Consider the following 18,375-nt stretch of genomic DNA (forward strand, 5'->3'; position numbering starts at 1 on the left):
ATTTTCACTTAAGCAGCTGGGACATTTTTTAAAGCCCAAAACAAGAGAGAGAAAACTTATTTACTGGCTCAACTGACCTAGGGTTTTTTTTTTTTCTCTTTTTAAGAAGATACAGACTTACGGGGAACGTGAATGAAAAGGTCCTGTTCACAGCTTTGCCTTCACATTGCCTGAACTAAAAGTCATTTGGGTTTAAACCAACATGAGTCAGGCATCAGGTGAAAAGAATGGTTCCCACAGCCCCAGATCAGGAATCAGTGCCCTTTAATACAACTGCTTCTGCTCTCAGTGGTGCCAGGAGTCCAGGCAGAGTCAAAGGAGCTTTTCTAGATTTATGCAGCTTCTGCAGAAACCAGAATCGGGTGTAGTTTTGAGATCCACCCGATAACACAGCTTTTGCTCTCATGGTTGCGTGCAATTAGTTGCAACTGCATTTTAGTTCAGTTTCAGTGGGCCAGTTGTAACCCTGGTTAGAGTTTGGGGTCTGAGGAGCACTGGATGGGAAAAAGTCTTGCAGGAAAGGCCCTGTGATCCTCCCAAAGGATGGCTGAGAAGCAGAGATTTCCACGTAAAATGTCCATCTTTGTACACTCATCCAGCTTCTCACAACTGCAAGATACACTGCAAGATCACTTGCATACTTTCTCCGACTAATTTAGGTTTGACATACAGTTAAGTCTCTGTTTATGTCACTTCTGAAGTGAATCGTGGACATTTGTGTTGCGTTGATACAAATTTACGGACAAAGTTATTTGATTCTTCAAATGGTTCTCAGATCCTGTTTACAAATTCTTTTACACTTTAGATCAGATGTGTCAGCATGAGCCCGGACACCTTTCATTGTTCCGGTAGCGCAAAGCAGCTGTAAGCCCAGTTTAGTCAGCCAGTTAAAGTGGATTTACTGGTGCTTTGGACTTGAAGCTGCTCAGACAGCCAGAGGATATCAGTGAATACTGTCTGCATGTGGCACATTTCAGATGGATCCTTACAAAAAATGCATACTTTCCTAAGAGAGATGTTTGTGACACTTTATGCTCTCTTCCTTCCGTGAACATAGTGCATTTTATTGAAAACAGCTGGATTTGCACCAGTGTCAAAGAGATTATGGTCTGTGCTGGTCTTGTTCTGACAGTTACAGGTGTCAAAGATGGTCAGTAGAGGACTTTTGCCTTTGAAGGTACAAAATGGATGTGGCAAGAAAACAGCATTTTAGACACACGTACAACCTCTTATATCGGAGTGTCTGGGCATGTTAAAATCTTTTTCACATGGCTTAGTGTTTACTGGTGTCAGAGGTGGATAGCCTCAGAGCAGCTGTTTGGCTCATTAGCTCTCAGACATGGAGAATGTTTGTCCTGGGAACAGTATTTATAACCTTCCTAGGCAAATGAGAGCCAAGATATTTCAAAACACAGTTTGTACTGGAGTGGTATCCCTCCTCCCAAATACCCCACTGCAAAAGTTTCTAACTAGTCACCGGGATTACCGAGACAGCAGGGAATCCAGCGGAAAAAGCGTATTCGAGATTTTGTAGGCCAATCCCGCTTTTGGTTAGGGTAAAGAAAGAATACCTTTCTTGAATTGACAGATCTGCAGTGTTACCTGGCCAAAGCAAGTTAAGAAAGAATCAGTTCCCATTCCTCTTTTATGAGAAGAAATTCTGTGCAGTGGGAGAGTTAGAACGGACCGTTTGCTAATGCACTCTTTTATGAAAAGAGTTTAGAAGAAGGCGCAGGTGAGGCTTTCTAAAGTGTTTAAGTGCTGCAGGAGCCTATTTGCACCACTAAAGTAATTCAGATCTCATCAATAAAAACTTATGTGACAAGACAGAGAAGAAAAGGATTTTCTGCAGAATCAGTCACTTCCCTGTATTTCCCTTGCCTTCTTTAAGATTCAGGTATTTAAAACCTTATGGCCCAAAGGAGAACTAATTTCAAATACACTGATAAGTATCTATTTGGAGATCTTCTGGCAAGTTTTACAGTATCACAGGGTTTCTTAAGAAGCTTTTCCAGTGCCTGACAGCACGTATTTTCCTTCCCCGCAGAAAAGCAGCAGTTATTTGACATTCCACTCCTCAAGGTGCCTAGTTCCTGCTGCACTTACACCACGTCTCTGAATGATAGATTTCTGAGACCAGCACTATCCAAATAAAGCCACCAGGCTTTCCCAGAAACATGAAACGGCCACATCTAAGAATCTCAAAGGCAAGCAAATATCCTTCTTTTTAGAGATGAGAGATAAACAACTATTCAGCGGAAGCCGCAAAGACAAGATTTGACCCACATCCCTACATTTTCACCAGCAGCTGGTGATCTAGGGTATTTTCCAATCTTGTGATATATGATTTTTTTAATGCAAGGTAACTATCTTGTGAAGAATCACCCTCAATTTAAACCCACTCTTTTAGAAACTGAATCTCAAGTCTTTTATATCCTACTCCTTCCTTTATTCTAGACCGTTAGGGACACACTGCCACTCTGAGCAGATACAGACTCCAAATGTCCTTTCACATATGCTGATACAAATGAGAAGACTCAGAAGACAACATAGCTATGCTATGGTGAAACAGGTACAGTCATTTTCATGAGGTAATTCCCACTGAATATTCCTAGCTTGTCTTCCAATCACACAAAACGGTCCGGTCACTTCACCTTGGCCTCACACGCTCTCCTTTCGGTGCTTCTTGACATATTAACTACATATATGACTTTTTAACTCAATTATAACTTCTCAGGATTAGCAGGAATGGGATCAGATGGGAACAATCTGCGACTACTTCATTAGGAGGGATGTGAGTTGCAGGGAGTCTGAGACTGGAAGGCATGATAAATGATAAGGTGGATGGATTATAAGTTCCAACGAGGGATGCTGGAAAAGCCTCAAGAAGGAATAAAAGATGAAGCAGAAGAGAAAAGTCTGTTTTGAGAAAGTGCTGGTGCCAGCTTGTTGTGTTTCTGGAGCCCATATGTGGATCTGTATATTTTTACATCAGCACCTGTCCAAGATGCATCCCTCCTTGTAGATGCCCCCTCCGTAGGAAATTTCCACGGACACACTAATTCACAGCTGCATGCAAAATGCTTTGCTGTGTCCCTGGGAAGCCCCTAACCCATAAAACACGATTTCAGAGCATGGCTAGAAAATCTTGTCACTTCCCAGGCTGGTGTGTAGTGTTCAGGTGTTAACAGGAATGATATGGTTACTTTGCATAGTCCCGCTGAGAACTACATCCCAGGCTTTTGTAGATTTAGGCTTTGCTTAGCATTTTCGTTTTTACCATAGGACAATCAATTAGCTGCTTTGGATATGGAGAAATCTGGAAGTGGTTTCCATGTTTACAGTGGGAGCAAACAACAGCATGCCCTTAGGTCCAAGTGTCTCTCAGTTATTCCCACCTCCTGCATCGATTTAACTTCTGCAAAAGGAAGGAAGTCCATCAATCCCAGGGAACATGTATTTCTCTCCTATCTGCATGCCATGAGACTCGACAGCAGTGTGCAGAATGGAGCACGAAGCGGGCACCTTACACAGCACGGCCAAAGCACCGTGGCCTGACCTGACTCCTCCTTTTACTACTTTAATCCCGAGTCCCCTGCCTCCTGTCATACTCACACTGGAACCGCACTCAGTTCTTCAGTCCTCCACTCCTCTAACCCAAGCCACCTCACGCAGCCATCACTGTGCCTGAAATATGAATCACCAAGTAACAGAGCCAAAAAGTTGAACTTGCGATGCAGCAAAAAGAGAGAAAAGCATTTCACATGAGAGAGGCCAAGCCTGCTCCAGTGTCATCTCTGACCATACCCAGCCAGCCTCTTTCTCTCTTTGCTTCATTTCTCTTTCTCACTGCTGGCGAAAAAAAAAATCTGTCTTGTAACAAGCTGACCTTTCAGCTGAACTTCTCAGCCCCTCCTCATCTTTTGAATCATATGTAAATAATTATACTAATATTGAGCATTTACCTATTCTGAACATAGTGCCTTCCAGCCACAAAGCACCTTGCAAAGTTTAAAAGCTTGGCCACAAACCCCCAGGGAAGCAGCTTTCTATCCCTGACCTCAATGTGCAACAGGAGGAACTATAGTACAGAGGAGAGAGGCAACTTGCTTGAGGCCACACAGCAAGCCTACAGCCGAGCCAAGAGCAAAAGGCAGCTCTGCTCACTCCCCGCTCTGAGCTTAAACCAGCCGGTGCTTTTTCATCAGCACTGACAAGACAGATATTCTAGTGATTTCAGTGAACAAAGAGGGCCCTCTCTGAGCTGCTGTATGCTGCCATGTGTTTCCCTGCTGTCAATGATTATCCATGGGATTCCCAACAAGGACCTACAGTCACTGGCAACATCTGCTGCAGGGTTTCTCAAGGGGCTGAGGACGGGCTGGTTTTAGCCTTTTGTTTATTTGGACAAGTTCATTGCTTGCCAGAAGTGCTCCCCCCACTGCACACACATACACCCCCCCACACACGCTCTTTCGAGCCAGAGAGCAGGGGACCTTCCATCCCACACTGCCTGCTTTGTAAGGCCTGGCTCTGCAGGAGGCCATTCCTCCCTTCTCCCTGGAGCCAGCTGCTAAAAGCAATGCTGAGATCAGACAAAAGATTTCACCCATCAGTCAGGCTGGGGAACACAGGGATTGCTGTCCCGAGTCAGACCATTGGCCTGATAAACCCAGCATCCCGCTTCTGGCAGTAACCACCCACCCTCGATGAGCTAGAGGAATGCGATTTCCCCTTCCACAGATGCATCTAGCCAGCCATGCAAGGCCTGCTGTGGTGCACGGATAAAGGTTTCCTTTCCATACAGCCAACAAAACAGGAAAGACTGAGCTCCTGCTGTCCAGTTGCATCCCAAAAGTCCCAAATACTGGTTTCAGATAGAGCCAAGGTGATGTGCTCAGAGTTGAATCAGCTCTTGAGCTTCCACATGGGCCAAAGAGGGCAAAGACCTAAATTTAAAGATGTTGCAGGATGTTGGAAAAGCCCCAGATCTAGGATCTGCTCAAGAGCTGGATGTTCAATACAGGCATCACAGAGGATCTGTTCTGTACTGAATGGTGTGGACACTATTATCACTTAAAGGCACTTACAGGCAGGATGCTTGTAAGTGTGCTGGACTGCCAGCCCTGTTTATCAGTCCATCACAGGATGCAGTTCTCCTTTCACACATAGTAGTGTAGGACAAGGCTCAGACAGAAATCAATGAGAGCACACAAGACTAAGTCTGGCTAAAGGAGATGGTTCATATAGGAGAAGTGACCATCGCCCTGTCAGTCTTCCTCCTGCATGTTTTTACTCTGCTCCAAAGCCCTCTCTGGTGCACTTAGCTCTTCACTTCACTGCTACAGTTACCAGCAAAGAAATTAGTTAAATGGCAAAGGAGAAAACATAGCTCTGTGAGATTTTGTTTCCTCTGACAAATAAAGAAAACTCAAAGGGTCAGTTCATGGGTCTTCGGGGAAGTCAAGAGCCCTCTTTCCCTCTCATCTGTTTGCCAATTTAAAGTGGATCTATGCACATTCACAACTAAACCCTTCTAATTCAGAGGTTTAGTTCATTTGCTCCTAGAACTGCCTATTTTGGAGATCTGGGGATGTCTTGAGGTGCTGAAAATGAATTCCAAACATCTCCAACTCATTGAACAAACACGTGCAGTATTTATGCAGTAATGCATGATTAGGGAGCAATGCTTTGTCCAGCACTCAATATGAGAAGGCTGGCTGCATTTAGATATATTCCAGGAGTATTTTGCAGCTCTAAGCCTTATCACATTGGGTGGGACCTTGGCTGATATCAACAGTTAACTGGGGCTTAGCAACCAACAGATGGATACAAAATCTGACCTCTAAGGAACACTCACATGCTGCAGGCTTTGGTGCTGCCAGTTCATTACCAACAGACTTCCCAGCCACTCTTAGCGGCTTCTGCAGCGATGCTGCAAGGTCAGGGCACGCTCCAGGGTTGTCAAGTTGACACAGCAGTTACAAGTGAAACGAAGGTCAGCAGAGACGTCAGGAGAAAGGAAGCCTTGTTACGGGTTGAGTTTGGTCCCAGGAGGGAGCTGCAGTTGCTCTCCCAGGCATTATGAAGTCAACAAAAAGAGAGATTCAGCCTGATCATAAGAAAAGAATGTCTCTGATCTCCCCCTCCTCGGCAGCGATACACCACCCCACACGACAGAGAGGAAGGATGAGTAAAGCAAGCTCACAGCCCAGGCACCCAGTAAAGGGAATTGGTGGGTCCAGACCGAGAGAGCAACCCCAGGTTTGTTCACATTGTTCAGGGTTATGGGTTCTCGCTCTGACTCTGCGCTGGAAACAACACTAGCTTGTATTCAGGGTGGCCATTCAGAGCTCATGTTCTGCTGCGGCTATTGTTCTGCGTGACAAACACAAAGCCTACGGTAAGTGAAATTACATGTTGGGCTTATTTTTAAAGGCATTAACATTTAGGGAAAACTAGGAACTCGTACCACTTTGGGCTAAATCTGAACAACAGAGAAAATAAATCAGAACAGGCTTCACGCACATACTTTTCTATGAAGAACGTTGTTTACAATGCGTATTACACTCCAGAATAAATCTGGGATAAACAAAGTTGAACTCTTACTCTTCTCTGTCCTCCTTCCTGTGAAAAAGTCTTTTCAAGAGAGAGCCAGCCCGCCATCTACTCACCCCATACGCCCTATTTAACTCCTTGTGAATATCAGCGCAGACATTGTGGAGGACAGTCTTCTCCTCAGCTGTGCTAGTGCTTCTAAACACTCCTTCCCTTGCTTCGCCAGACAAAATACACCTTTCTCCAAAGACAGCAGAGCAGCTTGCCTATATGCCAGCTACAGATCTCTTCTGGCAGGTGCCAAGCACCAGCAACTCCAGCAGAAAGCAGGAGAAGATGAAATCATTAGTTTGCAGGAAGTGCTTAGCACATTTAAAAACCAGGACTTCTCTTCCCTGTATCTGAATGCTTGTACCCCAGAGATTTTATGAGAACACCTTTATGAGTTCCCCAGTAACCACCAAAACGTTGTCACCTGTTGGACCATTAGTCAGATCCATCCAATACTCTGTCTAGGATGACGACCCAGTTCCTTTCCTACATTAGCACACATCGTCGTGTTATACAAAGACGTGCGCTTTAAAGAATGAGAAGTAATGCACTAGTTTTTGAACATGCAGGACTTACTTTAAAAAGTCACGCTCCTTCTGAAATGTAGTGAACCTAGCACTTTCCAATCTCCATATGACCTTTTTTTTTCCTGCAAACCCAGAGCCAGTCTGTGAGCTTGTTGACCATGGCAGAGCTTTTATGCCCAACGAATAGCAGAGCTTTCTACCCAGTGACCAAACACTGAAGACACAAACTGTCTCCTTGGACACAAACACCCAACCACACACATATGTCTTGCTCACTCCTGCAGCCAAGACTCACTTTGAGGTCCTCATGACTCAAAGCAGGGCAAAAGCGAGCTTCTCTCGGTCCGGGCTTTGCCTCTCGTTGAACAAGCATTTGTTTCAGTAGAAGCGCTGGCTTAAGCAGCTCCCATATTTCCGCCACTCGTCACCCTCTCACTGTCTCTATGACTTGTTTCTGCAGCTGAAATATGGATTAGGGAACTGACCTGAAATAAAAATAACCTAACAGAAAGGAAAACAAAAAAGGGGGGATTTAATTCTTTTTTCTTTTTAAACTGAGATAATTCCCTAGCTGGGCCATCACACAGCCAAGCAAAAGGTACAACAGGATGAGAGAAGGGCACAGTGCAGGCGCAGGAATGATCAGCCATAGCAAGGAGAAAGTGACTGCGTTCTGGAAGTGCGCTGCTGCTCAAAAGAAATACTTGTGAAACAAAATCCTTCACTGTGCTAAGCCTGCCCCAGTTTGGAGCTATTTGTTTTGCACTGGAGACTTGAGAGCTGGTCCACTTCTGACTGAGAGCCTTCCATAAAGCGAAATCCCCGCCTGGCTGCCCGTTAGTTCGAACAGATGATTGTACTGCAATACCGCCACGTTCTTGGGTCCGTCTCCGACTACTTTGAATAAAAACAACCAGAAAGTCTCACATGAAGAAATAACTTTGTTGACAGAAGAAAAAAACCATAAACCTGTTAATGTAACTACTGCTATTAATAATCTTTAAACACCCAGGCTGAAAGTTGGGTAAGGCCCACAGGAAGGCGAGAGGCAAGCTCCAGGTCCTTGTGGTTCACGAGAATTTCCTGTCTTGTCAGCGCGCGTTTCCTCTGCTTCGGGGAGGGATGGCGTCCAAGGCAAACAGCATTCCTTTTATTCAGCAACCACGGCATCGTCCGAAGGAAGGGGCGGCCGAGTAGCTCTAACGCTGACAGATGGTGATTTAGAAACTGAACCGCTGGGACACCCAAGCCAAATCAGATATGGGGCCTCGGGGATACTGGTGGTAACTCCAGTAAGGATGTGCAGCTATTAGTCAAATTAATTCTGACTGCTGCTTTCCTAAGGAAGCTGTATCCAGCAGGGCGAGGAGCATTTCTGCACCCCCCAGAGACCACCAACCGCACGTACTAACTAAGCTGATCGTTCCCCACCTGCCTCTTTGCAGCTGCCTCTAGGAGTGCTGCAAGGGAGCCACAGCATTCAGAGCACGGAAGCCTGCGGGGATTACACGTTACTGCTGGGGAGCAGGGGGGAGCCTGTGAAACTGGCCAAGCTAAATGGCAGGATCCCAGCGGGAGCGAGTCCCGTGATCCCTCTGTTTTCATAGTCCAGTGAGAAAACACTCCCCATCATGTTCTTTTTCATCAGCAGACAAACTTCTGGAAATCAGACCCTTTTCAGTTAGATGCCCACACGTGGATTTAGGAATCTGGGCAATCAGGTTTGTAAATGTCTAGGGCAGGATTTTTCAAAAGCATTTGAAGCACATGCTTGTGAAAATCTGTCCTCTAGCAGTAAAGACCTCAAGGTGCTGTGGAAATGTTCTTTAATTAGTGCATGCAATTTGTGAGGTTGAATTATTTCCCTAGCCCCATTTTATAGATGGGAAAGCCAAGGTACAAATGAGGCAGCATGTTTCCCAAGGCTACATAGCGTGCTAGTGCCCGAGCCAGAAACAGACCCTACCACTTCTGACTCCCAGTTTCTTGCTCTAATTACCAGAAAATTCCTCTCCTCTGTGGCACGGCCAACTGGTTCCAATAATAAATCCAAGCTGTTGCAAAGATCAAGTCCATTTTTTCACTGCTTAACCCAAAAAAACATTTAATTTTCAAAACACAGGTTTGGCTTTTCACCAGAGAAAGGATTTGTTTTTCATTATTCATCTGTTTTTTGTTTTTTTCTCTCTCTTTTTAAAAGCCAAACATTCAATCACTCTGTTCAATATAAAGTTCCTAGGCTAGGAGCACTGCAACTATCGTTACTCTATAAATCTTCATTATTCTTACTATAAATACACTTCTGTATTTTTCATTTTGTTATTTTTATGACTAAATATGGCACCTTTAGCAAACCTCAAAATGCTTTCCAAAATTAAGAACTTTGAATCAAACCCTGTAGTCCTTATTTCTGAGAAGCAATGCTTTTTAAAAAAATGTAACATTCCTTGGTATATGTCCAAAGCAATAACCTTAACCTATGACTTTTCAACACTACTTTAATTATGCCAGTCTACGGTGGTAAAGATAATACTGCCTTACTTAGACACAGTCAGATTGTTATAATGGTACCTTATATTACCTAATCCTGTATGGGAATAAGCCAAATCAGGATAAAATATATATATTTTTAAACTGTGCCCACTCTAGGCATGTCAGAACAAAACATTTGTGAAGAAGCTTTAATGTTGACAGTGACCTCTCCTAGCACGTACAGTAATCACTGCTGGGCTAAAAAGAAGATACAGGCACAAAAGAATGACATTTGTCCTTTTTTAAAAGTAGCAGGATATTATTTCTAGCTTTGCTTTTTTATTTATTTGTTTTCCTAACCCAGAAATTCAGATTCTGTGGAGGCTGGAAGATTCTCAGATGACTAGAAAGTAAGTGAAAATAGTTTTATCACGGAGTTTGAGTGCAAAGACTGATCTGTTGAAAGGAGAAGCAAATGTTAATTAGATCCTTAAACTCTGTTTCTCATTCCCCCTTTGGCACAAATGAGTAATTCACATTGTGGAGAAAGGATGCTTTTGTTAAAGAACTAAATCCCACAGACTCTTCCCACCTTGTCCAAGAACCAGTAACTCACTATAAATAGGAGAACAACAGGGTGGTTAAAATGACTGAATCCATCTGCCTTTTATCTCTGCTCCCCCTGTGGAACTGTATCTGCTGATAAATCAAAGATCGACTCACTGGTCAAACTTCTCAGATGCATCTTTCAGTAATGCCTGTGATCCTCAAAGTGGTGGAAACGATCGAGCAAGATTTGTAGTTCTTTATAAAAAGGACTGTGATTCCACGGTCAGCAGCACCCTGTAGAGCAACGTGACCCGCGTATTCTCCTTCCCCCCGTCAGATGGGGTTGTCCACAGTTAACTTTCCAGTACAACAACAGGAGGCAGGAGGGCTTCACCATGGGTAGTGGTAACTTTAAAACTAGATACCTTTATAAACCTTTTGGTTGTATTTCCTTAGGTCCAGAGCCTTGTGGAGCCTTTCCGTTGTATTTCCTTAGGTCCAGAGCCTTGTGCTGAGCTAACAGGCATAAGCTCCGAAAGCAATACCACTCCATGGAGAACCAAAGAGCTTTAGGGCTTGCAAGTGGTTCAAAGGCAGGCGAGGAGATCAAAGTTGTTCACCATGTGCCAGCTGCAGCGGTGCTAGCACCGTTAGCCTCTCTGCCACACAAAAGAAGGAAATTCATCATTTTTTCCTGGATGCTTTTGATATGGACACTAGCTCTCTTTCATCAAAGCCAAAGAATACCTGGGAAACCGCTTCAGAGGATTTTAAATTATCTCAATTTATCTTCAATACGAAGAACACTAAAATAGGAGAAACTGGCTGGGTTGAAATTTAAAAATCAAAAAACCACACAAAACCTTTGCTGCAAAACTCAACCCTATGAAAACCCTCACCTATTGAGCTTTTAGGCTGAAAAAGAGGGAACTTCTACCCGCCATTAAGTTTGTCAGCATTCACTAAAACAAGAGCAAGCTCAAGAAAAGTCTTCTCATTGCATTTCTGCCCCAGTACCAAGACCTGCTGAAAACCTTACAAACAGAAATAAGTAAACTGCAGTTTACTTCTGGAACCATGCCACCTCAAGCCAAGGAGTTCTGATAGCAAGGTTTTATCCTCTTTAAACTTAGCAGAAAACTCATTAAGATTCACAACCTAATCCCCTGATCCATGTTTTTTGGAATCAGAGAAGCAATCTAAATGTTTGACTGATTTCTCTGAAATTTTCAGTGATCAACCATCTCTAAGAAAGAAGCTCTTGGTAAACAGTACTGTTGGCAACCAAGAAAAGATACAAGTGGCAACAGGCTCTCTGCTCACTGAAATAATCAGTTCAGTTGGCCTGTTTGGAGCAGAACGTTCCCTCCCTGCCCCTCAAAATGGGTACTGCTCCATCAAATCCAGGGAATTTCAGGCATTTGTAGCATTTACTACACCCAGATACCCTCAGATCAGCCTCACAGATTTAATATACCCTGCAGTATGCAAAAACACAGGTATCCCACCCTGGAAGAGGTGTGACTATCATCTTATCTCCCCTCCCTTTCCTCATTTATTAGGACTGGTTTATTTTTTTACATATAAGGTTTAGATCCTTAGAAAATTCCCTTGACACCATCTACCTAGTAATTGTAACTGTGATGGTCTCATTCACAGAAATGGTCAGGTTTTGGTTTATTCTGGTTTATTCTGCATAGTCGGTTCCAGTGCTACATTGTAAACCTGAAAAATTACTGGAGTCAATGGGAGATTTGCACATGGCATCGACATTTCTGCAAGCCAGCTCCCTGGAGGCGAATACACCTCTCCAGCCCATTCAAATTTGCTGCTCCTCAGTGTCACTGAATCCTGTTCCAAGCACAGAGGAAGAGCAATCTTTCCCACCCCCAAGGAAATGATCCAATCCCCCCACAGGCATTATCAAGCATATGTATACCATATTCAGGGGGTTCTCTGATGTACTTATAAAAACCACACAAAAATTCCCATATGAAGCCTACTGCCTAACAAGAAGAAACCTTCTGCAAAAACCTCCTTGAAATGTGTTTTGCTGGAAGTTAAGCAGCCTTCCTATCCTGCCCACAGCAGTGTTAGAGGAGAACTGATTCAGCCCTCTTACCTTTCACTCATTGGAAGACTGTCCTTAGCACACCCTACACTTCATCTTTGATCTCTGGATTAAATAAATCCAGTTCCTTCAGCTTCCTCCCTAGGTCCAGAATTTTAGACCTCCTGTTGTTCTTCTTGCTCTCCTTTGGTCTCCAGTGTGTTCTTCTCTTCTCTTAGTCCTCAAAGCTGGGAGCACCAATGCCTAACAGAGCGGCACGATTAATTACCCCCGTGTCTCATGTGACTTTCCTGCTAACACATGCCAGAACAAAATCAGTCTTTTTTCACAAAGCACCAACCGTTGAATCATATTCAGCTCGTGGTCCACTAAAACCTCCGCATCCTTTTCTGCTATGCCACTACCGTGCTATTTCCCACCCTTTATTTATAAACCCACTCTGGTTCTCCTTGCTGTCGGACAGTTGTCTAGGAGAACCTGATATACCTTTTTCGGACTTGTAGGAAGAAATGTACCAACAGCAAATACTAATTCAACTGCACAAGCTCCTGGAGAGACAGAAAAAACGAGTGAGCCCTGACAGTTCCCTGAGAAGCCTCCTTGTTGGTTCTCCAGCAGCATCTGAGCAAGGGTATGATTTGTAACTGCTCCAGAAATTAACCCATGAGTCCCTCACGTGTCACAACTACATGCATGTTATTTTTCTGACCAATGACCATTTGTGGGGCTGCTCAAAAGAGGTTTCCAGCAATCTCCAATTGCTGCCACGTTTTCAGTTTAATTTTCAGGCTGCAGGTAGCAAGACAGCACTGAGCACAGCCAGATGTCACATAACTGGGACCGAATCACCACATGCTTCTGCTCTTCCACCCAATGCCCAGCTTTGCCATTGCTTCATGACGCGGGTGTGACACTCCGCCCAACTCCAGATTTTCATTTACAGCAACAGAGTGCAAAAGACACATGCTCAATGAAGATTAAACTGAACACTTCGCACACCGCTTGGAGCTTGGTAAGACTGAAACCCATAGAAAGTGCTGTTATCTGCATTTTACAGAAGGGATTAAGAGAAACAAACCCTGATTTAGCCCCTTAACTCCAGGCACCTGCTTGAAGTGCTTCAACTAGAAGCCTAAAGTGAAGAGTGGATCTTCTCCCACACGTGCTGCACTGCTCCACGCACACACAGGTGTACCCAGCTGCATGCTGTGGAGTGCAGCAGAGACTCGTGCAAGCTGCTGCAGCGATGACTGGTCAACTGGCACCGCCACCTTCCAGCCATGCTGTATCCAAGACAGGCACCCTGGTGAGTCCATCGCCTCTCCCCATCAGTGCGTGATGCCCATGCCCCACGCTGCACAGCCTCCGCCTCCTCCCCTCTTTCCCTGCCAGCTGACGCACTGCGCCTTCCCCTGTGCTGGCTCCATTTAAACAACGTATTTGCAAGACCTACTGGGTTTTCTGTTGCCTCGAAATCGGACAGTAACAATTTAAACAGACTGGGGCTTCTGTTTTCAGCAACATCAGAAGTGTTTGTGTTGAGTCATGAGCTGACCCGCTTTTGGAGTTACACAGCATGCTCACTGATGGGGTGAAAAAGCCTATTTATTTATTTATTTTACTTTAAAACATCATTGGCATGAGATCCCACAACTGACTGTGTATGGACTACAAACATCCTGGCAGATACCCCAAGAGCTACTCTCAATCAAATATCTAAAACCAGGATTAAGTCTGTCCCATGGGATCCTTATGGAGGATGTAAACAAACAAGTCCTGCCAGCTAGTAAATTATTACTGTGAACATCCGGAACACTCTTATTTGACCTATTGACGTTTCCATAAATCCTCTGAGGGTGAATTCCATGTAGTACCAAGGAAGAAAATAAGAAACAGACTTCTTTTTTGACCCCATTCCTGGTAAATGACATCCACAATCTGAGATGGCCCTTGCTGAATCCTGGCTCGGTGAGACACAGCGGTCTATTATTTGATCCCTGTGGGGATAGATGAGGGCTCCAAAGAAATTCCCTCGGAGGAGCGAGTAAGGACATCCCTCAGCGAAGATACGAAGTGGATAAAAACTACAGAGGAACAGGGATCGACTGATGGTGTGGGAACAGGAATGCAAAACCAGCACGGGGAGCACATATGCTCATAGAGGGGAAAACTGACAGACCTGGGAATAAATTCTACCAGCCCTGCTTGCTCGTTGATGTCCGTAGGTACTCTCTACGCTGAACTCTATATGTTGTTGCTCACAACTATTCAGCTCAGAAGCCACCCAAGCTTGAAAGACATTCCTTTAAAGGAACAGGAACGGAGTGTCCATGTCCTATTCAATCTTGGCTTTGCTGGGGAATCTTACAAAACCCACAGTACCAGAGAAATATGAACATGGGACTATCGCATAAGTGCCTTCACTTTTTCTTAAATACAAGGCAAGAGAAAACATCAGGTCTCTACCACTGCGCTGCGTTGATATACAACAAACTGAGTCTGGATAAGAAAAGTAGCAAGCACATACGTACCAATAATGAGCTTTTACTACCACTTCCTTCAAAAATACCACTGGTAGCTAGAACTCGGCCAGAAATTATTTTTACTTGCTGTGAGATCAAGATAGGAACAGCAAGTCTTATCAATAAATAAATAACAATGTCAAGTCTACCGTAATTTGTAAATATTACATTGAAAAAAAAGATCCCAGATCTCTATATCACTTTAAGCTGCGTTATCTTCATCATATAAAAAAATGGTTTTGATCAAATTTTGAGATATACCATCTCATGCAATAATGGAAAACAGATTTCATTGCATATTTTCTCCTGGATTACTTAAATTACTTTCAGAATCTCAGAAGCCATTCCAAGCTCAAAGTTTTGCTTTATGTATCTTTATTTTTTTAAATTTTTTTTATTATTTCAATTATCCCTGGCCAAATTCATCCCTGATCTCAGTCCATGGGCTACAGTTGTCTAAGACGGAGGACGGACCCGCGAGACCAACAACGGGGAAGGCTCTAACACAGTAACATACAGTACCGAAGGCAGAAAAACTATTTAAGTCAGTTTCAAGCTCAAGCTAAAAATAGCAAATTCAAATTAAAATCTCCCAGGCCAGATTCTCATGCTCAAAACCATTAATTTTAAAAGCTGAGACCACTCAGGGCCTCCTCCCAGGAGGTACTGAGTGACCCTTAACTCCAGTGAAAGTTACTGAGAGTTGAAAGAGCTCTGAAGCTCACAGGATTGGGCCCTTCAGCAGGCTAAACTCCCAGCGACCAGCTAAGAAACAGGCTGCCAGCATTGCCCAGTCCTGTGGGAGGCTCAAGGATCACCCCTCCAGTGGATTCCTGTAAATGCCAATTGGAATTTACTCAGCAGTTTTCAGGACCAAGTTCCCAGACCAAGAAATCACTACTGTCCCAGCAGAGGCAACAAGATATACAGATGTTTCGGCTGCTGACTACTGACATCCACACACAGGACAGAGGAATCCCCATGTCTTCCTATTATGAGCTGCTGCCTCTTTGCCAGTTCACAGATTTTTAAGGGGGAATAAACAGTTTTTCAGGTAATAATATTCTTCTGGCAGTGTTTTTGCTCTGTCACAAGGTTAGGTGCATAAACAGCAGTCACTTCAGATATAACACTGAATATAAAATTCTTACCTTCTCCTGGTCCAACACAATCACATGATCTTGGCTTCCTTTTGCATTTTCATTGCCCAACATCCATCTCTATGGATTATCCCAGGAAAAGCAAGTTCTGTATTACTCAGCTGGAAGGAAAAATGGAAAGGAGTTATTAAAGATACTGGATCCACTTCATCAAATGACAAAGAACAAACTACTGGCTTTGAGTAGTTGTAAGGTAATAACAGAGAATGAGCGACAGCTTTGTGGGCTCCGCAAAGCAGAGCTCAGTGCTAACCAGTGGATGAATTGCCATGTTGCAAAAAAAAAAAAACCACCCTGAAAGCTGACACCTGAAAGGCAGTCTCGGCAGGGACTCCAAAGAGGGTGAATTTGCAAGAGACCAGTGACACCGAGGCACAAAAAGTGCTACTCGGCACCGAACGTCTTTATTCAACAGAGTTAACAGCTGTGGGTCTCGCTAGTTGTCTCGATTTTATGCCAGATTTTGCAATGCTGTAGGGAAGAGCTTGGAAAAATGACCTGAGGGTGCCCTAGGGACTCAAAAATCAGAAAACAAATAAACTGTAAATATGTTTTTAATCTTACGATTCTTGCACACCCATGATTGCTGAAGAGTTGATACTCTAGAGCAATCATTACTGGCCATGCTGCAGAATTATGATAGAGATGCAGATCCTGCCCAGTATGAAGATGAAGGATTTTCACAGTCTCCTGCAGAAATGTACTAAGGGTCAATGTTCATTACACTTTTCATCCGCAGGGAAAAGCAGAGCGAATGTCTTTTCGTTCTACTCCTGGTCGGTTTCACACATTAGTCGCTGTAATGCGGATGATCTGGGGCAAGATTTAAGCGACCATTCACACATTGGTTCAGAAGGAGTTTCAGAGGATTGGCTCCATCGCCACCCGGTGCTGCTCTCATCGCACTATAAGGATGCCCAATTCCACCACCTGAAAATCCACAGCCAACAACCCGCGGCCTTGTGCTGCCCTCTCACGGGCTGCAAACAGCAGAGCAGCAACACCTCTGCTCGCCGAGACCCAGCAGCCAGAGAGGCAATAAATAGTACGGAGGGTTTGGAGTGTCCCTGTCATCATCAGCTGGATTTATGGCATACTGCAGTGACTGCACAACCACAGCCAGTGCTTTAGCAGCACTGCCCCGTGCCTGGCTTTCCATAAGAGGGTACAGGGCTCACAAAGCAAAGCTCCCGTGACCAGAACTGCAGCGTTGGGTGACGCCGAAATACCAACCAGCTCACAAGCACGCAGCCCTCAGTGCTCTGGGTCCACTCGTCTCCGCTCCATCATAACTAGTGTCCTCAATTGCTCCAGCAACTGCCACCCTTGCTGTCGAAGGCCTGGGGGAGTAAACAGGCGAAGAGGGAGGATTACACCGTACCCAGTCCAACCCCACGTGCTGGACTGATGACCCCAAAAGACTGAATCTCCTGCCTGCTGAGTGAAGAGGCAGCGGTCTAACATCAGAGCCACTGCAGAGCCGGGGGCAGCCCCGGTTTGGCTGGGATTCGGAGCACAGATTCTGCCCCGTTGGGTGGAGGGGAGCAGGGATTACAGCCTCTCACAAACCTCCTCAGCCCAGTAAACCACGCTGATTTGGCCTTCTGCTGACATTGCCAACAAGTGTCCTACTTTGTAAACCACGTGCCAGCACCGACAGCAGTGCTCTGAGTCGCGCACTCACAGCAGAGAGCTGAAAAACTTCCATGCAGCTTATTTCAGCACCTCCCACCTTGAAGAGATGACCGAAGTGCTTTTAAAACACCACAACGGTAGGAATGTTATCCCTTTACCACACCAAATTATTTGGGATACACAATGAGTTTCCACGATATTTATGCAGAGCACGGCACAGTCCTGTGTACGACTATATGAACTAATTAATTCTTTTCTTCATTTAAAAGCCTCATGATTTTTTTAAGGCAATCCCATGATGCGTGGGGGCCTGGGTTGTCAGCTTGGAGTGCTAAAATGAATTCAACCCCTGTCTCACGCTTAGAAAACACAAGGATCTTTTAATTAGGAAATTTGGGGTTTGTTGTATTTGTCTTCTCACACGTGAAACTTTGGAGTATGCAATAGGCCTCATTTTCTTCCCCCATTAAAGGGGCTGGAAACTCACTGACCCTTTTCAGAAAGAGCCGAGATCCTCGGGCACGAGGTGACTCCAGGAACAGAGGCGTTAACGGAGACCCCAGCGCTGGCCCCCATGCCCCTCTCCAGGCCAGGTGGGCAGCCTGCCTGGTTGCTTTTCCATACGTTTTAAGACACAGACCTTCTCCTGGGGCGGCCACCCCCTTTCCCCGGTGCTCCTGCCCCAGAGGGACCCTCCTGTCCCCCACCCCAGTCCCTGCGTGGCCTCACCCAGGCTTGACCTGCCTTCCTGGCCCGGTTTGCCTCATCCACCCATCCACCTCCCCTCCCCATCGCCCCTCCTCGCCCCCTTCCTCCTCCTCCCAGTCTCC

Source organism: Aptenodytes forsteri, unplaced genomic scaffold (assembly GCF_000699145.1).
Source record: "Aptenodytes forsteri isolate BGI_AS27 unplaced genomic scaffold, ASM69914v1 Scaffold321, whole genome shotgun sequence".
NCBI classification, from domain to species: Eukaryota; Metazoa; Chordata; class Aves; order Sphenisciformes; family Spheniscidae; genus Aptenodytes; species Aptenodytes forsteri.